A 25914-nucleotide genomic window follows, 5' to 3' on the forward strand; every position below is an offset into this window, starting at 1 on the left:
GCGGGACTTAATTTAATTGAAAGTCCCGCGTTGTCACTGTGCGGCTGTGCCTGCCTGCTGCAGTTACCGCATGTTAGGCTGCAGTGCAACGCGGCCCGTTAGTGACGTCCCGCTTCGAGCCCAGTCAGTAGCTCCGACCGTTGTTGGCCCCGCCCCAGCCTCACTCGGAGTTCAGGGAGAATATATATTGATGGCAGCTGACTGCTTTCAAGCTGGGTCACGAGAACTCCTCGAGTGGGAATAGGGGGAGAGAGCACCTCACAGGAGACAAAAAGACAGCGGGAGAGAGGGCGCGAGAAAGTGAAACTAGCAAGAGGTTAGTTATACCGCGTCATAGTTGTTTGCCCATTTTTAGGGCGATCAGTGTCTTTGGTTCAGTCTAATACATCATTGACAGCTTGCAGATGATGCTCAAATTCACGGTTTTCTGACCGATATGCCCCAAAGTTGGAAAATACAGCGGTGCAATTTTTCATCTGAAAGGGGCTTTGACGTCACAACACAGCTCTAAACTTCTGCTGACATCATAAAGCAAAGCCGCATTCTAGATTGCCTATTGCCGGTGGTTGTTAGAGATGCAGGACTGGGGCAAGAGAATGGTGTTTTTCTCGAAATGAGGTGGCCCCTTTAAGGTGATTGATGATGTCTGCATTCAAAATGTAAAATGTATGCGAATTATGCTGCAAGAAGAGAAGTTCTCGCCAGATCTGTGCTCATCACCGCTCAGTTTGTAGTAAGGTTTGTGTTTGATTGGGTGTCTAGACGGTGTCATTAAAAGCACAGCGAAATAGGGGGAGAGGAGCACCTCACAGGAGACAAAAAGACAGCGCGAGAGAGGGCGCGAGAAGCTGAAGTAGAGAAGCACGAGACTGCAGTAAGAATGGCACTCTCAGAGCAGACTGTCCTCTTGGTGTTCCTGGCCATCGCTACAACCTGTAAGTTCTTCAGCTGTTGCTTGTACAACATTGGAAAGCACACCGTCTAGCTTCGTATTCATTTAGAATTCAGCCTCCTGCTAGTTTCTTTCCTCCTCTTTTACTGTTGTTTATATCAAAGTGCTAGTTTTTTAAATTTGGTTTCTGTTAAGCACAATCCGTTTGAGTGAATAATCTTTTCTGTTCCCAATTGCTGGCCTCAGATTATTACAGATATGCGCAGTGTGATGTTTAAAGCCAGGAATGTTGAACATCAGACCAATAGCTATGGAAACACAAATGTACAATTCTGGAGTGTAGGACACTGGGACAGCAGCGCGTTGGGTAACCATTCAGCCAAAAGCCTATGTAGATATGTGAGATATTGGAGATTCCGGGGCCCACTTTGTAGCGTGGGGGCGGGGGTCATTTTGCTTTATGCCACTGGTGTGTGTAAGTCGTGAATAGACTTGAAATGGGCAGATCGGTTGACACTAGATGCCACAGTGTCACACACATCCAAGTAATGGGAAAACGTGGTAAGATTAACAGCCTTATACATGGGGAGGAGATGTAGCTTAATGGCCAGAGCTGCGGATTTAGACTTTTGGGAACCACGTGCATGTCTTGGCATTGGTTGAATATCCTGCAATTCTGGGCAAATCACTTAATCTCTCCTAGCCTACAAGAATGGATGCCATGATGCTGCACACAAGGACATTATGACTCCGTAGATTAATACCACACGGCCACAGATAGACACAGTGACACTGCAGATGGTCACTGTGGGTCTTTAAGGGTTTCCATCCTCCTTGCAAATTCATGCATCATTTGTCCTGGGCTGGCTGTTGTCTTGCTTGCTTTGCTATAAGTGTACCTTTCTGTTAGAACCGGCTGTCTCTAGTTGGCAGAGGTATGCACTTCTGACAAATAGGGACACACCTTTTCTAGTCAGGGCAAGGGGATCACACCCTTTGATAACCCCTGCTCACCCCCTCGGTAGCTTGGCAGAGCAGACAGGCTTATCTCAGAGGCTGTGTGTTAAGCATTTATGACCACATACAGTAATAAAGTGAATACAGTACAAACGGACACGACACAGTAGTATTATAAAAATAAGGATTTTTATATAAGGCTTTGCACAAGACCAAATAACGACAAAAATATACCACAGTCTTAATAAATACTCTTGGAAGGAAAAATAGTAGTTCAAGCGTAGTTTCTTCTTTAGGACACAGTCTTTAGTATCAAAGCAACTCTTCTTCCTGGAAACACAGTTCTTGGCAACAATGTAACCCACACGGGAGTTACACGACGTTGAGGCAAAGTTAATCCAAAGGTTCGGCGTCGGCCGCGAGGAGCGCTACGTCGAGCCCGGAGTCACACGGACCCCCAACAACACAGTACCTTAGGAAAATGAAGCACACGATGATCAGCGGCGTGGAGCAATCCGGCGTCGCGTCTTCGGTGTTGATCAGGCCTCAGCAGGCGTCGTTGTCGATGATGCAGTTGCAAGAGTGAGCAGCGCTCACGGCGTCGAGAGGGCACGCAGTCGATGCGATCAGCAGCGGTGCAGACACGAGGTCCCTTGGAGCTGGAGCCGAACTCACTACTCACTGGCGTTGCTGCTGGCGTCGATCAGGCCCGGCGGCCGGCGTTGAGGAAGCGGGACACTTGAGCCGTCACTCACGGTGTCGAGCTGGATTCGGCGACGTCCGTCGGCGTCGAGATTGCTGGTTTCAGAGGTGCTGGATTCACAGGTTCCAGCAAATAGCACTTGTAGTAGATGAAGTCCTTTAGCCCTGTGACTTCAACAGGAGACTGGCACTCTTCCAGTCCTTGGAGATTTTCTTAGCAAGCGTGAGAGTACACACACAGTTCCTCTCTCCTGGTTCCTTGGCAAAAATAAAGAAGCACTGCAGGATTCCCCCCAGCAAACAGCACACTGGCAGAAGGGGTAGGCAAGTCCTTGGATCAGCAGGCTTCTTGTCCTTGGTTTCAGGGTTCCTTGTCAGAAGTGATCTAAAGTCTTGGTTCAGGGGTCCTTCTCTTATACCCCTTTTTGGCTTTGATCCCTTTGTCCATGCAGGGGAATTTCCCAACATCCTGGGTCTGTTGTGGGTGGAGCCAGGCAGAGGCACCTGGCCTATTCATTGAGCAGGGCTGGGTCCTCAGACGCCCAGCAGGAGGTGGAGCCAGCATTGTCACTGGCAGGAGCAGAGCTATCGGCCTCCTGGTAGGAGGTGGGGCTAGGATCGTCCATGGCAGGCACGGAGCCATCAGCCGCTTGGCAGGAGGTGGAGCCAGCATTGTATCAGGCAGGGCAGGCTATCAGCAACTACTCTCCCCCTACTCTCAACGCAAATGTCCCACTCATCCCACACTGACTCATTCAGACCTCTGGAGCCACCCAGCTCCTGTCACGCACACACAAGACCAGCAGAAACCAGAAGTGGTTAGACAAGAAATTAGACACTTTCTAAAAGTGCTATTTTCAAACCCTGAGTCCAAAAACCATCCACACCAACGGATGCGTAATTAAACTCCGAGTTCAGGGATACCAAACTCGACATTGCACCATGCTCCCCGAGCCAGCTAGGATCATAGCATTAATAATCCCGGCGGCCCATTCTAACTAATGGAGAGCAGGTTACCTCGCAATAGTGAAGAACGAAGATGGCTGTAATTCACTATTAGGACATGCCAACTTGGTCAGGCTTGTCCTACCTTATACTTACAACACACCCTGCCCGTGGGCCTACCATAGGGGTGACTAACATGAAGTTAAGGGAAGGTTGGAGGGACTGGCAAGTAGGTATACTTGCGCAGCCCGCGTGACAGTACCAGACTGCACGTAGGTCTCGCAATGACCGACCCGTAGACATTCTTTTACGAGGTCACTCTTGTGGGTGGCTCAACACGTGCTGCAAGCCCACGAGCGGCATTTGTATTTACAAGCCCCGGCACTCCTGGTGCACTAGACTAGGGACTGACAGTAAACCAAATAAGCCAAACATGGAATACAATCGATACATCAATTTAACATAGGGAGCACTTGCGCTGTGGCACTGATCAGCAGTGACACAGCGCCCAAAGCATTATACCAGCAAAACATCGTAAAACAGTGGAGGCAAACAGAAAAAATGGAGGAGAGACTCAAGCCAATGATGTCAGGTCTAACACGTGTCCCCTCCAGCTGAAATGTGTGGAGAACTACCCTTGACCTAGGGAGTCCTCATCACTAAGGCGGAAAAATCTGGACAGGCCATCAGCATTGGTGTGATCTGTACCAGGGCGGTGTTCCACGGTAAAGTCCATCCCCTGTAGGGAAATGGACCACCTCAACAGTTTCGGATTCTCACCCCTCATTTGCATCAACCATCTGAGGGGCCTGTGGTCTGTCTGAACCAGGAAGTGAGCCCCAAACAGGTAGGGTCTTAGCTTCTTCAGCGCCCAGACCACAGCAAATGCTTCTCTCTCTATCGCACTCCACCTCGTTTCCCTGGGAAGTAACCTCCGACTGATGAAGGCTACAGGCAAGTCTCGGCCCTCTTCATTCACCTGAGCTAGAACAGCCCCCACGCCATGCTCTGAAGTGTCCGTCTGGACAATAAATTCTTTCGAAAAGTCGGGTGCCTGGAGTATAGGTGCTGTGCACATTGCAGTTTTCAGGGTGTCGAAGGCCGTTTGACAGGCATCAGTCCAGATCACATTTTGTGGCTGCTTCCTGGAAGTCAGCGAAGTCAAGGGGTGCACAATGTTACCGTAATCCTTGACAAACCTCCTGTAATAACCCGTGAGTCCTAAGAAGGCTCTCACCTGAGTTTGGGTTTTGGGCGGCGCCCAAGCCAGGATGGTATCAATCTTGGGTTGCAGGGGGGCAACCTTGCCGCTCCCTACTTGGTGCCCCAAGTACACCACAGAACCCTGCCCAATCTGGCACTTACTGGCTTTGATTGTGAGGCCTGCTCTGCGCAGGGCCAACAACACTTCCTGGAGGTGGCGCAAGTGTTCCTCCCAGCTGGCGCTGAACACTGCGATGTCGTCCAGGTAGGCGGCACTGAAATCCTCCAGTCCAGCCAAGACCTGGTTGACCAACCTCTGGAAGGTGGCAGGGGCATTCTTCATCCCAAAGGGCATCACCCGGAACTGGTATAGCCCATCTGGTGTGGAGAATGCGGACCTCTCCTTTGCCCCATCAGTCAAGGCGATCTGCCAGTACCCAGACGTTAGATCAAACGTACTAAGGTACCGGGCAGCCCCCAACCGATCTATGAGCTCATCAGCTCTGGGGATGGGGTGCGCGTCAGTCTTCGTGACTGAATTGAGTCCTCGGTAATCCACACAGAACCGAAGTTCTGGTGAAGCACCAGGCGCGGCAGCCTTCGGGACCAAGACCACTGGGCTGGCCCAAGGACTGCTAGAGGACTCAACCACCCCTAACGCAAACATTTTGGAGACCTCCTCCTTAATGTATGCTCGGACCTTGTCAGTCACCCTGTAAGCCTTGTGCTTCACAGGAGGGCTGTCTCCGGTGTCAACATCATGGACGCACCAATGAGTGACACCCGGAACCAAGGAAAACAGATCCGGGAATTGTCCCAACAGTTGGCGACAATCCTGTTTCTGCTCAAGGGTCAGTGTGTCAGAGAGGACAACACCATCCACTGACCCATCTTGCTCTTTAGCACACAGGAGGTCAGGAAGAGGCTCACTCTCCTCCTCCATTCCAGCATCTGTAGCTAGGAGCATGCCCACTTTGGACCTTTCTAAGTGGGGCTTCAAACGGTTGACATGCAGGACCCGCAAGGGGTTCCTGGGAGATTTCAAGTCCACCAGGTAGGTGACATCGCTCTTCTTCTCCACAACCTTAAACGGTCCAGTCCACCTGTCCTTGAGCGCACAAGGTTCCACAGGGGACATGACCCATACTTCTTGACCAGGCTGAAGCTCTACCAGAGTGGCATTCCGGTCGTACCAACGCTTCATCTCATCCTGGCTGGCCTCCAGATTTGCCTGAGCAAGATCTCTGAAGCGCCGAGTCTAGTTCCTAAAGGCCAGCATGTAACTGTACACATCCTGGGGAGGTTTCCTGGGAGATTGCTCCCAGCCTTCTTTGACCAGACTCAAAGGCCCTCTTACCGGGTGACCATACAAAAGCTCAAAGGGGCTGAACCCTAGAGACTTCTGCGGCACCTCACGGTAAGCAAACAGGCATGGCAAGAGGACGTCCCATTTCCGCCTCATTGGTTCTTCAAGACCCATGATCATGCCTTTAAGGGTCCGGTTGAATCTCTCAACCAGCCCATTTCCTTGAGGGTGGTAAGGGGTGGTGAACTTGTAGGTTACCCCACACTCCTTCCACAGAGACTTCATGTAATTGGAAATGAAGTTGGTGCCCCGGTCTGACACCACCTCTCTGGGGAACCCCATCCGGGAGAAAACACCCATCAGTGCCCGTCCCACCACGGGGGCCGTCACTGTTCGGAGAGGGATGGCTTCCGGGTACCGTGTGGCATGGTCCACCAAGACCAGGATAAACCTGTTGCCCAGGGCTGTCTTGGGGTCCAGGGGCCCAACAATGTCAATCCCCACCCGGTCAAAGGGGGTACTGACCACTGGAAAAGGTTGGAGGGGAGCCTTCTGCTTCCTTCCGCTTTTCCCACTTGCCTGGCAAGTGTGACAAGTCTTACAATGGATGTCTACATCCCTTCGCATCTGAGGCCAATAAAAATGGGTGACAAGCCTGTCATAGGTCTTGTCCTGCCCCAGATGTCCAGCTAACGGAACGTCATGAGCCAAACCCAGTAGGAAGGCTCTAAAGCGCTGGGGTACCACCAGCACACGGGCTGACCCAGGCTCAGCAGCCTTAGGCTCGCTATATAGGAGGTCGTTCTCCCAGTAAACAAAATGTGACCCTGACTGATCACCTGAGGTTTGGGCTGAGGCCTGCTGCCTCATACCCACAAGAGAAGGGCACACTTTCTGTTCGGCACAGAATTCCTCCCTGGAGGGACCACCGTCCTGCTGCCAATGGGTCAGCTCGGGCAGGTCTCCCAGTTCGGCAATTTGTTCCCCTGTGGGCTCCAGGGCATCCCCTCAGGGTCTACCTCCTCCTGGACCACGGGAACTACGGGCCGGTTTCCCTCGCCTCCTGCCTCTTCTCTTCACAGCTGGGTCCTGGGCCGTACTTAAAGGCTCCGGGATCCCATCAACACCCTTACTTGCTGTCATCGATCGAGTGGTTGCACACACCCACTCTGGCACACCCAACATCCTCAAATGTGTCTCCCTCTCCACCTTAGCCCAAGGGGAGTCTTCTAAATCATTGCCCAGGAGACAATCGACAGGCATGGCGGGCCTTACAGCGACTTGAAGAGTACCTGAAACTCTCCCCCATTCAAAGGAAACCTGAGCTACCTCACACTCTTTCTGGGAGTTGTCAGCAGCTATCACAGGGTAGAATGCGTGGGGAACCACCTGCTCTCTGGACACCAAGTGACACTTGACAGCTGTCACACTCGCTCCGGTGTCTCTGAGAGCTTCCACTCTATGGCCATTAATGGTCACCCACTGCCTATATTTACTAATGTTACTAGGCAGAGGGGGTGGAGGGACCATTTGCATGTCTCCTAGCGAGACCAGGGACATTTCTGCGGGACCCCTCCCACCAGGGACAACCATCCCCTCCCCTCCCAGGGCTACACTCGCCAACTGACGGGGGGTGCACGCGGCGGTGCATTCGAATTCTTCATGGGACACTGGGGGTCATAATACCGGTGTCCCACCTGCCCACAAACGTAGCAGGTTAGGGGGCCCCTATGAACAGGTTTACCCGTCAGGGCCCCTGGCTTCTTCTCAGGGGGAGGCTGGGAACCCTTCCCTTGGTTCCCTTGGGGATTACTTTGGGGCCCTTTCTGGGACTCCTTCTGTTTACCCTTGTCCCCCCCCACTCTTCTGCTGGGGACCCTGCCCACCTTTGGCTGAGTCTCCCACTGGACCCTTGTGGACCCTGGTACTGACCCAGCGGTCCCCTACTCAGCAAGTTTTCTAGGGTTAGATATCTTGCTATCAATAAGGTGCTGGCACAGCTCTGGAAAACAGTTATTAGACAAATGTTCCCAAGCAAACAAATCATAAAGAGCTTCATAACTTTCCACTTTGCTGCCCTTTACCCAACCATCCATGGCTCTGCAAAAATAAGACACATATTCAACCCACGTCGTACCAGGCAACTTCTTACATTCTCTAAAAGCTTGTCTGTACTTCTCGGGGGTTAGGCCATACCGCAACATTAAAGCATCTTTCATATGAGCATACGACATCCTATCCTCAACAGGCATGTCTAACAGGGTATCTCTCCCCTCATTCACAAAGCGGCCCCACAACCCCGCTCCCCAATCCTTCTCAGGGACCCGGTGGGCCAACAATGCTAACTCATACGCTTTAAACCACTGACCAATATCTTCGTTCCTATGATAATCTTTTATCACATCTTTGGGGAAATAAAACCTACTTTCTGCAGGCCCAGATGGGATGCTGCCACCAGAGGGATTCAACTCTAACTTCTTAGCTTGGATCTCCAACTCCCTCAACTTGGTATCACGCTCCAAAGCTAACTTCTCTCTTTCAAAATCCAACCTTTTGGTCTCCAAATCAGCTTCTCTTCTACCTCTTGCATTTTCTAACTCCAACTGCCCATTTATCTTTAGCCTTGCCATTTCCATGTTGTATTCTCGCTCTTTCGCCCTTTCTTCTCTTTCTTCCGGGGAAAGACCTTTGGAGGAAACACTGCTTCCGGGAGAGGACACGACTTCATTCGCTGGTGCCTCCTCATCCCCTTCCACTGGCGGTACCACCACCGGATCAGTGGGATCTCTGGACTCTAACCAGGCCTCCAGTGCTTTGAGATAGTTTTCCTTAATCTTGAGGCCTTTGGTAGGAACTTTAAACTGTTTGCAAAAGGATTTCAGCTCCTCCAGTTTGTAGACGTTTATCTTCGCTCTATCAAATTCCTCCACAACAACAACAGGGGTAGTGACTCCGGTGTCACTCATGGTCAAAACTGTCAGTGTTCAAAAAATCAAGCTTCAGAAAAGCGGAGAACCAAAAATAGGATCCTTCCAAATAGATTGTGGCTGCGCTATGGTCTGCTTTCACTATGTAGCGCACACTAATCACTGCACATGGGTCATAAATGCAAGGTTCAAATCCTCACCGCTGCGTCCAATGTTAGAACCGGCTGTCTCTAGTTGGCAGAGGTATGCACTTCTGACAAATAGGGACACACCTTTTCTAGACAGGGCAAGGGGATCACACCCTTTGATAACCCCTGCTCACCCCCTTGGTAGCTTGGCAGAGCAGACAGGCTTATCTTAGAGGCTGTGTGTTAAGCATTTATGACCACATACAGTAATAAAGTGAATACACTACAAACGGACACGACACAGTAGTATTATAAAAATAAGGATTTTTATATAAGGCTTAGCACAAGACCAAATAACGACAAAAATATACCACAGTCTTAATAAATACTCTTGGAAGGAAAAATAATAGTTCAAGTGTAGTTTCTTCTTTAGGACAAAGTCTTTAGTATCAAAGCAACTCTTCTTCCTGGAAACACAGTTCTTGGCAACAATGTAACCCACACGGGAGTTACACGATGTTGAGGCAAAGTTAATCCAAAGGTTCGGCGTCGACCGCGAGGAGCGCTACGTCGAGCCCGGAGTCACACGGACCCCCAACAACACAGTACCTTAGGAAAATGAAGCACACGATGATCAGCGGCGTCGAGCAATCCGGCGTCGCGTCGTCGGTGTTGATCAGGCCTCAGCAGGCGTTGTTGTCGATGATGCAGTTGCAAGAGTGAGCAGCGCTCACGGCGTCGAGAGGGCACGCAGTCGATGCGATCAGCAGCCGTGCAGACACGAGGTCCCTTGGAGCTGGAGCCGAACTCACTACTCACTGGCGTTGCTGCTGGCGTCGATCAGGCCCGGCGGCCAGCGTCGAGGAAGCGGGACACTTGAGCCGTCACTCACGGTGTCGAGCTGGATTCGGCGACGTCCGTCGGCGTCGAGATTGCTGGTTTCAGAGGTGCTGGATTCACAGGTTCCAGCAAATAGCACTTGTAGTAGATGAAGTCCTTTAGCCCTGTGACTTCAACAGGAGACTGGCACTCTTCCAGTCCTTGGAGATTTTCTTAGCAAGCGTGAGAGTACACACACAGTTCCTCTCTCCTGGTTCCTTGGCAAAAATAAAGAAGCACTGCAGGATTCCCCCCAGCAAACAGCACACTGGCAGAAGGGGCAGGCAAGTCCTTGGATCAGCAGGCTTCTTGTCCTTGGTTTCAGGGTTCCTTGTCAGAAGTGATCTAAAGTCTTGGTTCAGGGGTCCTTCTCTTATACCCCTTTTTGGCTTTGATCCCTTTGTCCATGCAGGGGAATTTCCCAACATCCTGGGTCTGTTGTGGGTGGAGCCAGGCAGAGGCACCTGGCCTATTCACTGAGCAGGGCTGGGTCCTCAGACGCCCAGCAGGAGGTGGAGCCAGCATTGTCACTGGCAGGAGCAGAGCTATCGGCCTCCTGGTAGGAGGTGGGGCTAGGATCGTCCATGGCAGGCACGGAGCCATCAGCCGCTTGGCAGGAGGTGGAGCCAGCATTGTATCAGGCAGGGCAGGCTATCAGCAACTACTCTCCCCCTACTCTCAACGCAAATGTCCCACTCATCCCACACTGACTCATTAAGACCTCTGGAGCCACCCAGCTCCTGTCACGCACACACAAGACCAGCAGAAACCAGAAACGGTTAGACAAGAAATTAGACACTTTCTAAAAGTGCTATTTTCAAACCCAGAGTCCAAAAACCATCCACACCAACGGATGCGTAATTAAACCCCGAGTTCAGGGATACCAAACTCGACATTGCACCATGCTCCCCGAGCCAGCTAGGATCATAGCATTAATAATCCCGGCGGCCCATTCTAACTAATGGAGAGCAGGTTACCTCGCAATAGTGAAGAACGAAGATGGCTGTAATTCACTATTAGGACATGCCAACTTGGTCAGGCTTGTCCTACCTTATACTTACAACGCACCCTGCCCGTGGGCCAACCATAGGGGTGACTAACATGAAGTTAAGGGAAGGTTGGAGGGACTGGCAAGTAGGTATACCTGCGCAGCCCGCGTGACAGTACCAGACTGCACGTAGGTCTCGCAATGACCGACCCGTAGACATTCTTTTACGAGGCCGCTCTTGTGGGTGGCACAACACGTGCTGCAAGCCCACGAGCGGCATTTGTATTTACAAGCCCCGGCACTCCTGGTGCACTAGACTAGGGACTGACAGTAAACCAAATAAGCCAAACATGGAATACAATCGATACATCAATTTAACATAGGGAGCACTTGCGCTGTGGCACTGATCAGCAGTGGCACAGCGCCCAAAGCATTATACCAGCAAAACATCGTAAAACAGTGGAGGCAAACAGAAAAAATGGAGGAGAGACTCAAGCCAATGATGTCAGGTCTAACACTTTCGCAGTGCATATTGGTTGTCAGATCGAACTTCTTGGGGAGTGCGTAATTTGCCATCTGGTATGTGGCTACTTCCTCCTTTGGGAACTTCTTGAATGCCCCTTTGACCCCATCTCCTGCTAGGTATTATAGATATTTGATTATCTTTGTGTCATTTCTTCCAGTGCGTCGATGAAGTAATCAGTAAAGTTTGTTTCAATGATTGAATCGGATTACCTAGTGCTAATGTTTTGCTTCTTTGTCATGCTTAAGGATGGGGAGGTTGGCCTTCCTGTTTTGTAGCATAATGTTTGCTGGGGCGGGCCTGTTGGTTTGCATATCTTGACCATCTTTACCTGTGTGCTTTTATTCCCCTGGCCTTTTTCAATTTTGCTGCGTGGGATTTTGTGGTTACTCGCCCTGGCTGTTCTGCCTAGTGTGCCTTTTGTACTGCCAGTCACCGGTGTATTCAACTTTGTAGCCTTTGACCGTGTCATGTATGTGCATGTAACTTGCATGATCGAGGTAACTATTAGCAGCAATACTACGTGTCTCTCGGACATCTTTCAAGTGCTCACCGTCTTTTTTCCCCAGCACCCACTCCCCCCCCCCAAGGGGCGGCAATCTGAGGTATAGCCCCGGGCGCCAAAAGCTCTAGCTACGCCCCTGCGTCAAAACACGGTAAATCAGGCCCGACATTTCTATCCATGCATTCAGGATCTAGAACATCCCCACATCATTCAGGAGCGTCCAAACTCTGTTCCAATTTAGGAAAGAGTTCTTTAATGAACACTATATCACAAAGCATTAACTGTCCACAACCCAGCTTCCTTGCCTAATACTTGTTGACTTTATGCTTTTCTTTGACACTGTACAGCGCTCGCTGCATTTTGGCTCTGGTTGCGCTTTAGAAACAACTATATACACACATAAAGAAACAAATGCTTCTATAAATACTGGCTAGACTAAATAGCACTGTCCCACCAAGTGATTTCTCCTGCTGAATCCGCCATTCCTATACAAGCACTACATGTGTCATCCTCAAAGGGGCATAAAGACAAAAATAGAGTGTGGAATGCTTGCAAAACATACTTTATGTTCATTTAGTGTTCATATTCCTAGAGCGGGGCAAGGCCACTGAGAACCATGCAGATTGTAAAGTTGTAGAAGTACAGCATCTAAGTAAAGCAGGGAATGGCGAACACTTAAAAAAAAACATTCTGAAAGGTAGAAATTCACCGATTAGCAGAACGGAAATGAGCAATTTGTGCCAGATTTCAATGGCACAGCCTGAGAAACACTGGATACGGACCGTTGCGTTCTGAACTCTTCTAAATGGAAGAATGGGCCCACGCCACGCATTTTCAGGTCCAACTAAAATAACCAATTTCTTAGCTGGATAAAACGACCGGGCCCCACAGAAGCCTTTTTTAACAACGTTTTTAAGCAACGGCAAAAAAGAGGCAATGTGACAATCTGCACTTTGGAAGGGGCGAAGGGGGCGGAGAACGGGGGTGGGGGACCAGGTTCGAAATCCAGTGGCCCAACACCGTGTGATTCTGTGCACATCACTTAACCCCCACGTGCCAATAAAACAAAAGGGTTTGCTTTCTCGCTTAAAGAGCTCATTTGACCAAATTCGCGCTATACAACACTAAAGTTAAAAAAAAACTAATAATAAAGAAAAATTTAAAAATTGAAGCCAGAAAAAAGCATGAAGGATTGATATAGGTGGTTGAACCGAGGACCACTATTTGGAAGGCATCCTGGAGTACAGCATATGGAGGAGAAAGGATTTTGCCTTGCCAGCGAAATTTTCATTTACAAAATCTCTACGACAAATTACGTGAGATTGGGCTAATTTTTTCGAGGCCTTTGCTGAGTGCACGTGTGTACTAACATTATAAACCAGCAGATCAACGCATTTGCACTGTCCAGTACTTACTTGAGCCCTATAAACACGTACAAACACACACCGCTTGGCTCTTTGTGTGCCAGCCATGTGTCCTGCACATGTCCTGAGACAATGTAAGCAAAACGGAGACGTGTTTATTTATCTTTGCAGGAGCTCTTGGCTTTGAGAAAGCAGTCTGTGAAGCACATCTAACACTTCTGAATCTGCAATATGGAGCAGTTCAAGTGCAGGGCCATGGTTGCATCTCCATAGCATGAACAAAGAATGTGCTCAGTGGGGGGCAGTTGTGCCCTGGGGGGCACAGGTGCACCCCAAATGGGATCACTGACACTTTCAGAGGCAGAGGGTACAGTGGCAAGAGTGTTTTATTATGTACAATCTCATTTTATTGTAGAACAAGAAGGGACCTTCAATCAAAGAAGGCTTAAGTGGGTGATTTGGGGTTTGGTAGAGTTGGGCGACCCAATAGATTTACAGCTGAGCCAGAGCAGAGCCAAGGGCCCGGCTCGGATCTTAGAGCTCTTGCACGAGCCGAGCCCTGAAAATGTTTGCTGTAGAAATCACACAACAAACATCAAGTAAAATATGAGAAAGCCGCTTCAAAGTTCAAGAAAAGTGCATTTTCTTAGCAGGTATTGGTTTGAAATTAATAAATCACATTACATCACTGCACCTAGAAGTGCTTGTTAAAAGTTGCAGTTTTTAAACATGAACCATTAGTGCACTAAGAGGCAAGACATTTGTCATTTAAACACTGTATCTGACCTAGATTATTATAAAGCAATTTAATACAGTTTAACTAATCAAGTGCAATAGATGTTGTACAACTAGTATTCTGAACTCATGTAATTGAAAGGGCTTTAATAACGAAAAAAGAGTTTTGGTGAAAGAAAATATTTGCTTAAGATCATGCAATTATGCAATTTAACCAGGGAAGTCAAGATCTATCCAGGTTTTCTGGTTTCACTGTGTAAAAATTACCCAGGAAATGTTTTTTTTTTTAGTTTCCTTCCGACTTTATTTTTATCAGGTTGAACTCGAGCCAAAGGTTTTAGAACGCTTTAGCGTTACATTATATTTTCATATTCATTGTTTTCAGGCAGGAGGAGATTTAGGGCCTGATTTAGATCTTGGCGGATCTGGTTCTGCCGTCACTTTTTCAACAGTTTCACTGCCCACCTACTTGGCGGTACGCCTGCTCTATTTATATGTTAGCAGGTCCATGGACAAAAAAGCTCTCGAGTGCCACCGAATCCACTGTATTTTCCCCCGCATTGACGGGATCATAGGCAGAAGCGGCTGTCTGCAGGAGTCCAGCCAAGATTACGGCTGGGCCAATCACAATGTGCTCTTCCATCAAGGAAACTGTGGCAGAGGTTCCTCCTACTTTGAGTTGGATTAATTGAAGAAAATGAGGTAGAACTAACCTTTTTTCTGTTTCCCACTTCAGTTTCCACCTTAAAACCCCATTGCCCAGGTCCTCCCTTTGCTGCTACCTCATGACCACAATGCTAATCAACTTCGATGTCACCAGGATCTAAGTGAATCATCTTTTACACTAGTCTTACTCTTAATAGTTTGTTGACAATTGCTTTAGTCGTGTGTATTTTTACATTGCTCTTAAATGCATTTTTTAAAATGTGTAATGCATTAGTGCACATTTTACAACTTATCAAGTTAAAACTAACAGAAGTGTATTGACACTTAAAAACAATTCATGCTGTTATGGTGGTTGTGGGTGTTGTGCTTGTGGTGCATGTGGGTGTGCATTGAATAGTGTGTGTGTGTTGTTTGTGTGCAATGCAATATGCAAGAAAAGGGGTATCACACATTCCCTACATATATTTTAGAAGCAAACACAACATATATGTGCATTGACACATAAATCAGTAGTACTTACCAATCTCTACTCTACCAGGTACTCACTCCGTCAGCAAAGTGCCGTAAGAATAACGCCAGCACAACATGGACATCTAAATAGGATCAGTGCAAAGCAGCTAACCTGACAGCGATGGAGTAATGTTACCCAGCAGAGGAGTCCATTACCTCGACAACAGTGCACCACTTACGTGACGGGAACCAGTCTGTTGATGCAGGTGGTGGTTCAGCCAGCATGCATCTGATTACGGTGGGTGGGATACTTTCAGCTTGGCGGTGTATTGGATATTCCACTGCGGAGGGACAACTGGATTCCTGACAAGATTTAAATCACCCCCTCAGTGATTTTCCCAGAAACACAGGATGTTGAGCTGACGCTTAGACTTGAACCTGGTCAGCAGCTCTAGCAGTAAAGCCACATCCTGTGCAGAGGGAGGCAGGCAGGCAGTAGCCACATGAAAGCTTGGCTCGTTATGGCCTCAACATTCCAACAGCACCTTGAGCTGAGTCGGCGGCAGGCTTCAGGCTCACGCCTTGTTCAAGCTTTCAGAGGTTCACCCACCTCTAGGGTTTCGCAGACATGGTAATCCATCACAAATGCAATGAAGTACCCTGTCAGCCAAACTGACAGTCCTCCAGCCCTATTATAGTCATGGTGATGTCAGCTTTCCATTACCAGTCCCATTGTTTTCACCAATAGGAAGCTATCCTAAGTGGCCCGATGCAATAGCAGTTGTCAGAGGAAGGGCATTACACCGCACAACCTATTTGGGGTAGGCTGCATAATGTCTTTCAATCACAAACTCCCTCTTTGGAAGTTTGTTTTTGAAAAACAAAAAGTATATAAAAGTTTAGAGGATGGTCGCCCAGACCAATGGCGGTGGTCCACCAAAAACCTTTTGTATCTCGGCAGGAACAAACAAGATGGTGATCCTGTCAAGGTACAGAGATCACTGCTGAACCAGTAGTGATCTCTAAATTTGGTGGACGGTAGTCCATCAAGAGTTGTAAATGTCCTTCGCCACCATGACATATGGAGTACCATCTGACAAACTATAAATCTAACACCCAGTATTCCTATATGACTTAAAGGATAAGGACTGGCAGGAAAAAAACAATTGATGGCAGTAAGCTGTGTTTCAATAGTCAATTCTACCCGTTTTTCAGACGTGTGTGATGCCTCACACAGAAATAGAGCAAAACGTCAACCCCCTTTAGCTATTGGTTGTAGTATGTGTCAGTCACATATTGTCCAACCTACATTCATCAGTCATTAGTTGATTCTACTGACAGTCTTGACATTTATTATTTTTAGGACTGGGCATAGTTGGCAAATAAAGCTTCTGCTTCAAGTATATTTGTAGAGTGCTTTGGATCCTCCCCTTCAACCATTGTTGGTCCATCCCCTTTCAGTCACTGACTAAATACTTTGACAATCATGTCTTGGGTCAGCCCAGTGGAATCACTCTCCTTTCCAAATGCTATTTGCTGTTTGGGTATATAATTCCACCTCCACTCAAGTACCTCCATTGCAAACCATGAAGAACAGATCCACAACTAGCATATTACCAACACTTTTACCTCACTTACATTCTTCTGCTCTAAAGTTAACTGCACAATGATAAACTTAACGGACCCTGGTACAAACCCATTGGATTCTTGCCTTTTTTACTCTTTGGTTTAGACTTTAGGTCTGGTTTGTCCCCTGCTAAAAAAAGCTTAGCCATAACAAATAGATGCTAAAATTACTTTCTTTCCACTTCCAATGCAGCTCCTGCTGGTGCAGTCCTTCTCTAAAAGAAGGTCAGACTAACAGGTTGGCTCTGAGGGGTGTATCACTAACTGACCTATTGTAAATTAGAACATTGCAATGTTGATAGCTCCATTTAAGGCAATGGAGTTGCTCAGGGCTAAATATAGCCCTTCTGCTCCAACATTCCAACGTTTGTCTGTGGGTTACTCTAATTTATTTTAGAGCATTATGCCCTCAGTCGATGGTACATTCTAATAGCTTTATAACCCTACTGTCTCAAGCTATACTGGATGTTAATGTCTCTTACCCTCGTTATAGGCCCTCACCTGTGGGTCAGGCCTATAACGAGGGTTTCGATCTTTTTACAACCTGTAAAGCCTTCGGCAGACAGCTACAAGCCTTTAATATCAGTCAAAAGTGCAGTTACTGTGAATGATCGGCGTATGGCAGAGCTTTCCATTCTCCTTGGGCCCTTTGCCTTGTATCCTATCATGTGGCATGACCAACAGGATAGGATACAACGGCAGCTTTAGCCTCCCTGCAGTGCCTGAAGATACATACCTGCCTGATACTCGAATGGGAGTATTCTCCATGAAAATGCCTGGGTTGCAGTCAAGCTGGGAGGTGATCAATACCCTCCTTCCTTCCTTTCCTTGATGGCATGAGCCTCCAAAAGTCTCCCTGAACAAGGGTGTGCAGGGTATGAAATGTATGAAAGTCCAATAATGTGAGTCCAAAAGACTTGTCTGAAGTTTGGCATACTGCCCTTGGTATTCCTGAATTGTGAAGTGGCAGTCAAACAATTAGTTATGGGAAAGCAACATCTTCAGAAACTGAAAATTAGAGGGATAGACTCATGAGATTTGGAAATTGATCAATTTAACGTTGACAACACTGACGTCTCACACACACTCAATCCAGTCTCAGAATCATCATTGTTATGAATGCTGTAATAGTCAATTCCCACAGTTGTATGTTACAATATCGACCCCAAAAATATTGTGGAGCAAAATACTATTATCAATAGCCAAAATATCGACTTTATATATGAAATAAAGTACCTCATGCCATACATGATAAGGATATTCCAAGTCACTGAGGAGTTTCATAACTGTTATAAGGTTATGGAACTCCAAGGTGACTTGCAATATCCTTATCATGTAAGCCAGGGGGTATTTATCTTATATAATACATGGTCACACCATCACCTTTCCCACAAACCACTTAAAACCTTGGTACGTAGCTCTTTCATATGAAATAGCGATCTTGTTTGTAAACATGAAGAATAAAAATAAAACCTCTAGTGTGAAATTAAACTCTTAAAAGACATGTTATATATTTGTTGCAAATAGTTCAATACAAGTCAGTTTCGTTTTTTGAAAAAAAAGCTACAGTAGTTTGGAATGTGTAGACAGATGTGGGAAGATTCTAGCTCTTGTTCTATTAAAGGAGTGCACAAAATAGACATGTTCTTCCTGCTTGTCATAGTAAGCTAGAAAAATATAGGAGAAGTAAGAAAAAGCTACATTCCATTTTCCTTGCTTCGAAAAGCTGCCTGAACTATGCTCTGTGACCTGACCTGGCTTTCATTTCAACTGCTGGCTCTGGCAGTAGGCATTGTGACATCAGAACCCAACTGTAATAACTTATAACAGTTAAGTTCTGACATCTTTTCTTTATGATCAGCAACTGGGCACATCAAAAGACACAGATTATAAAGAAATTAGAGACTTGCATTTATATAGGGATTGCAGAATCCCATGTATTATATATTTAGAATGTGAATGACAAAAATATTCCCTGCAAAAAATATTGAGAGTAAAAAATATAATAAGCATTAAAACTTCTACTATCTAAATATCTACTACAAAAATCCAGTAATTAAAAAAATGACAATGGAATTAACCAAAATATATACTTCAAAATCTAGTGTACAAAAATACTGTTAAATTAATGCATTTAAAATTTATAAAATATACAAATATTATTAAAAACAATTCTATAAATACATAATTAAAATTGATATTTTTAGGCATAAAACATTAAAACATATTTTACAGAATTTAAAAGAATAATCCAAAATTAATTCAGATTTTTTTTAAAAAGCATATATTTTGAACACAGATTTATTATACCCTACAATGTAAATTAGATGATGTAGTTTTTACTTAATATGCATAATTATACATTTACAAAAACAACATTAGACTATATTAATTTATTGCAACACCCCTACACATCATTCATTTAACCATTGCACAAATATTGAACAATAATTTATTAAATAGCAAAACATTTTTACATTCATTCATGAATGACATGAACATCCATAAAATAATTATAAAAATCGAACTAAAACAAAATACCACCTAAACATAATAAAATAACATGCTAAAATATGCTTTATTAATTGCAATTATTAATTACAATCCTACAAACATTACTAATATATGATTTGATGGGGCGAGATTTACTATTTATTATTCTAAATCCAGTGTCAACACAACATTGGAGAAAGTGCATTAGTATTAAAAAGGTCAAATTTTCTATTCTAACTCCAGTTCCACAACCCTTGTGGAAAACATATAAACGGGGGTGGACTGAGGAGTGATTAATTATCTTAACTCCAGTATTACAAACATTGGGGAAAATGCATAAATAAGGGAGATAAGATTGTTATTTCCAAATCCAGTGTAAATAAAATTAGAGATTGTGCCTAAACAGAATTGGTTTGATTTGCTATCCCAACTCCAGTCCTACAACCATTAGGGAAAGGGAATAAATTGAGGTACGGGAATAACTATTCTAATTCCAAACAAATTAAAATTGGGAAAGCACATAAATGAAGATGAATAAATAAGAGAGATTTAGTATTCTAACTCCAGTCCAACAATAATTGGAGAAATTATATTAATATGGGGTGAGATTTCTAATTCTATCTATGGTCCGATAAACGTTGGGGACAGTGCATGCATTTGAAGGGTGTGTTTTACTTATCTAAATCCAAAACAGCTAACATTCTGGAAAGGACACATAAGTACTCTATCACCAGTCCTATAAACATTGGGAAAAGAGCACAGCTGAAAATGGGGAGAGAGGATTACTATTCTAATACCAGCACTACAAACATTGAGAAAGTGCATACTTCGAGAGAGTGAGATTTGCTATTCAAAATATAATACAACCAACCTAACCTGGGAAAGTGCATAAACAAAGGAGTGATATTTACCATTCTAAGTCCTGTCTCAAAATAACTGGGAAAAGCACATAAATTACAGGGGCTGAGGTTCATTATTCAAGCTCTAGTCTTTCCAGCATTGGTGTACGCATAATTCAAGGTGATGAAGTTAACTACTGTAACTCAAATCCAACTAAAACTGATGACATTGCTTAAAGGAAAGTAGTAGAATGTACTATTCTAACTCCAGTCTAAGAATAACTAGATAAAGTACATAATTAAAATGGGTGAGATTCAGGGGTACCACGCAGGTAGACGGCGTCCCCCCACTTATTTTACCGGGAGCTCGGTAACTAAAAACTTCCACTGAGTTCAAGCCACCTTTCGTGACGTCACTTCCTGTCGTGACGTCAGCGTCCCCCCACTTCTTTTTTTAGGACTTGTGCCCTGGTGAGATTTACTATTCTTGCTCCACTTCTACAAATATTAAGGAGGGGCATAATTGAAGAGGTTTGCTATTCTAATTCCAGCCTTATAAACATTGAGAAAGAGTATGCATTGAAGGGGTGGGATTTACTATTCAAAAACGAATCCAACAAAAATTGGGGAAGGCACATGGATAAAAGTGGTGAGATTTACCATTTGAGCTCTTGTCTTAAAATAATTGGAGAAAAACACACACGTTAAGGGTGTTGAGATTCCTTATTTTAGCTTCAGTCTCACAAATATTGGTGAAAGAGCATAGTTCAAGGTTAGAATTACAATGTAACTACTCTAACTCCAATCCAACTAAAATTGAGGCCATTGCACAAAGGAAAGATTTGCAATTTGCTATTTTAACTGTAGTCCATCAAGTCTCCCAAACAGTGGGGCAAAATATATAAATCGGAGAGGTGAAATATATGTTTTTTTAATGCTATTACAGCTATAATTAGGGAAAGTGCATACATTAAAGGCATGCAAATTACTATTCCTACTTTAGTGCTACAAACATTAAGGACAGCTCATAACTTAAATGTGATAATATTTATTATTCTACCTCTGGTCTCACAAACATTGAGAAAAGTGAATACATTCAGGGGGTGAGATTTACTTTTGAAACTCCAATCCAACCAAAGCAGGGGAAAGTGAGTGGATAAAATGGGTGAGATCTATTATTCTTATTCGCATCTCCCAATAACTGGTGAAGGTGCTCAAATGGAAAGGGTTGAGATTTATTTTTCTAGCTCGAGGGTCACAAACTCGCACAAAACCGCACAAATGAAGGGGGTGAGATTAACTATTGTAACTCCCACCCAACTAGAATTGGAGGCGTGTGTAAGTGAAAGAGATTATATTTAGCATTCTAAATACAGAAATTGAAGAATGTGCTCTATTTAAATGAGGTAATATTTACTAGTCTACCTCTGGTCTCAAAAACATTAAGGAAAATGTATAACTCGGAAAGGTGAGATTTATTGTTCTATCTCCATTACACCTAAATTTGAAGAAAGCATGTAAAAAAAGAGTGTGGTTCATTATTTTTACTCCAGGCCTACAAACATTGTTGAAAGTGTATAAATGAAATGGAGTAAGGTGTACTATTGTAACTTCAATCTCACAAACACTGTGGGAAATGCATTATTTAGACTTAAAAATGACAAATATCCCAACTTAATGTAAAGGTCCCCAAACATATTACCCACTCTATCCCCAGTACCCAATAAACCCAACATTCAATAAAATAAAAAAATGTTCATTATACACACCAAGAAAATAATCCCATTTATGAACAAATATAACAAATTAAAACTGTAGCTACAAATTGAGAAATAAATTATGTTAAACATTAAAATAAAAATAACATTTTGTTTAAAACATTTAAAGTAAAAAACTGCCCTGCAAAATTTCCAAAGACTAACAAAAAATGATGACACATGTTAAAACAATTATTATCATTTTTAAATATATTAATAAACATTACATTTACAGCTTAAAATATAACTTTATTAAATGGCAGGATATTTTAGTTAACAATCCTTTAAACATTAATCTCATTGCACGAAATTAAAAAAAGATGCACTTACCCTTGATATTATTACCTTTCTTTTGGAGTTACAATTTTTTTAACACATTACTATGGACCCAAAACTATGGTCAAACAATATTTTGGAGTTGACATTCAGGTACCAAACAATCCCATCAATGCTATTGGAAACCAAGAGTTAGCCTTTAGAATTCCACCAATGTGTACTAATCTTGCCAAACATAAGAAGATAGAGTGGCATTGTCTGGAGCTAGCAGAAGAGTAAGACTAAGGGCCAGATTAGGATGGCGGGTGGAGGGGGCGTGGCTTGTTGCCCGAAGAACATGGCGGCTTCTTCGTGAGTGCTCCGCATCGACTGCAGGAACCTGCGCTTCATGGCGAGCCTCACATTCTCCGGACCCGGTTTCGATTACCGGAAGGTGGCGGGCATGTTTTTGGCCCGTCTACGCTACCGCTGAGGCTCCCCCTTCTCCTTAAATCGGCGGAGTAAGTACGGTCACGGCTTCCAACGGCCGCGACCGCCATTTTGTTTCACCTGAGGTATCGAGGCTCCTGGCTGCTCCTCCTATATCATGCCTCATTTTGCCTTCTTGTGCCTTTGTTTATGACTCTCTTCCATCTGGGCATTCCTGCAGGAGCATTCCTTTCATTTCAGCAGTCTCCTTATGGATGCCTGGCGGCCATTTTAAGATTCCTCGCAATTTATTCTTCTTTTTTATTCTTTTAACGCCTTGTCAACTACGTGTGCATTGTGCTTGCAGGCCCTTGCAGATGGCATTTTCTTGAGCCTCCTCTCTTTTTTTATATCATTTGCAAAGGTTTATCAGTGACATTGCGGTTTTAACCCTTCACTGCTGCCAGTATTCTGCGCTCTCCAGTACTGCCTCCTCTAACTTTTAGTTCTCCTTTTTTCTTGCCTCACCATCTCTTTTATATCGTTCCCGTATGGGCAGAACTGAGCAGCACTTAGCCTCTACCAACTTGAGTCGCACTCTAATTAAAAATTCTAAGATTTTTTCCAAATTTGCTCAATTTGAGGCATCCCAGCAGTATCTTTCTCCTGATACATCTTCTACAATGGAATCCTCTTTACCAACTTCTGGAAAGGCTACATCTAAACGACTAAAAAAGGACCCTCCCTCTCCGTCTAAATGATTATCCTCCGTTTCTGTGGAGTTATTATTGGAGGAAATCAGGGCTCTTCGTCCCTTTATGGAAGACACCAACGACAAGCTACAAGTGCTCACAGACAATTTGTCGCAAATGGAGGCAAGGGTCGCCTCAGTAGAACAAAGTGTTTCTTCACTTCAAGAGTCTTCCTCCAAAACATCGCACTTGTCTTCACAGGTTCTGTCTCTTCAACGTCAGGTGGAGGAACTTGAGAACCGTAATCTGTGCAATAATCTGCGTATCTACAGCCTTGCGGAGGGAAGCGAGGGGAATGATCTCATCACCTTTTTCAGGTCCTTTTTACCAAAGCTATTGCACCTACCGGAAGATACCGCACTCAATATCCAGCGTGCGCACAGACTGGGCAGACCTTCTTCGACTTCCTCACCTACCTCGAGACCGAGGTGAGTTATCATGTACTTTCTAGAATATACAGACCTCCTGAAGGTCCTCTCAGCAGCTAGAGCCTCCCCTCGGCTCACCTGGTCTGGTTCTTCCTTATTTTTTGCGCAGGACTACGCCAAAGCCACAGCTGCTCGACGCAAAGCCTTTTTGGACATAAGACCTGATCTTCGTGCCATTGGGGCCAGATATGGTCTCTTTCATCCATGCCTTTTCAAGGTCACCCACAACAATAAAACGACGACCTACGAGGATCCAGTTCGTCTTCGCAGCTTCCTGAATTCCTGCAGAGCAACTGCTATGGATCTCTCTGAGCCTTCCTCTTCTTTTCCTCCTTGATTCTTCTGTTTTCATGCCTCTTCGCTGTTCTCATTTATTTCCTCTGCATTCTTTTTGCTTGTTGCTCTTTTCTCTATAACTATGCTCTTTTGGTATTGATGTAATTTTTCTGTTTCATCCTCCTTGTTCTCTTGCCTCCTTGCACTCCTTCTTTCTTACTTTCTCTTTTCTCGTTACCTCTATTTTGATAGTTTGATAGTGCTGTTGGTTTTTGTTGTTATTCATTGACATGTTCACTTTGACTCTGTTGGTTTTTCCATTGTCCATTGTTTGTTATTCTAACATATCCATTTCCCCATATTTTCCACAGACCTATTACTTCGTTTCGTGGGTTCCTCCAGTTGTGCGTCTCACTGACCTTGGAGGTCCAGCCTGTTCGATGTGGTTCCACCCCTCCCTCCCTTCGTCATCATTTTTGTTCCTGATCCTCTTCAATTACCTACCCCATTCTGTAGGTATGTTTTCCTCTTTATTGATCTTTATTCTCTTTCACATGTTCACTTTTGCTTCTTCTTTTCCTTTACCTCGTTCTTCCTTTTTCCTTGGTGTCGTTCTCTGCTCTTTCTTATTTGCCTCTTTATCAGTACTTTCACTTGATCATTTATCTTTTACACGTTTACTATGGATCATGTCCCCCCTCCTTTTATTTCAAAATGTTGATGTCTTCCCTTTTCTTACACATCTTTCCTTCTTTTTTTTTCTTGCAGTGCACTTCTTTGTTTATTTTCTTTTTCTCTCCCTATGCTTTTTCCCCAATATCTCTCTTTACTCCTCATCATGGGCTTTCACTCCCTTTGGTCACTCCTATTTGCTCTTTTGTATCTGTGATTGGTATCTGTTTCTTCTTGTTTGATGTCTTGTAAGATTGTTTCATGGAATGTTAAAGGACTTCACTCTCCTATTAAGCGTCAAAGAATTTTAACTCATCTTGCTAAATTGAATGTTGATTTTGTTTTCTTACAAGAAACTCATCTGTCTCAGGCTGAATCTCTCAAATTTAAAAGAGGTTGGGTGGGTGAAGTTTTTTATGCTCCTGGAGATAGGAAACGTAATGGTGTGGTAATTTTGTGTCGCAAGTCCATTTCCTTTTCTTTAGTTGATACAGAATCTGATCCTGATGGTAGATGGGTTTATGTCAAACTTTCTTTAAGGGGTGTTCTACTCTCTCTTTTAAATGTATATGCTCCCACAGGTGGTGATCCTGCTTTTTGGCACACCATGGCTTTGTCCATTACCAAATATTTGGATGATAACTTCCTCCTGGCTGGAGATTGTAACCAATCTCTTGATCCTTTTTGGATAGACATTCCAAGGTCCCCTTTGTCCCTAACAAGCCTCACAAACTTTTTACTCAGGCAATTTTACAACATAAGCTTATTGACGCTTGGCGTTTATGTAACCCAACTACTAGGGAGTTTACCTTTTATTCGCCCGCTCACCAATCCCAATCCCGGATTGATTACATTTTTGTCTCTCATCACATCTCCCAATCCCACATTAATGCAGAAATTGGACCCTTTTTATTTTCTGATCATGCTCCTGTCTCAATCAATATTGATATTTTACCTAAATCTGTGGGGCCCAAACGTTGGCATTTTAATAACTCCCTTCTTTAGGATCCCAAATTTACTGCTTCCTTTTCTAATTTTTGTGCCGAATTTTTTGAGTTGAATGAGACCCCTGAGATCCCCAGACATACTATATGGGATGCTTTCAAAGCTGCGGCAAGGGATTTCATAATTGGCTTTGTAGCTAAGAAATGGAAACTTGCTCGCAACTATTTTGGGGATCTCCTTCGCAACATCAAGAGACTGGAACACTCCTACTA

The sequence above is a fragment of the Lissotriton vulgaris genome, chromosome 7, assembly GCF_964263255.1.
Source record: "Lissotriton vulgaris chromosome 7, aLisVul1.2, whole genome shotgun sequence".
Classification (NCBI taxonomy): domain Eukaryota; kingdom Metazoa; phylum Chordata; class Amphibia; order Caudata; family Salamandridae; genus Lissotriton; species Lissotriton vulgaris.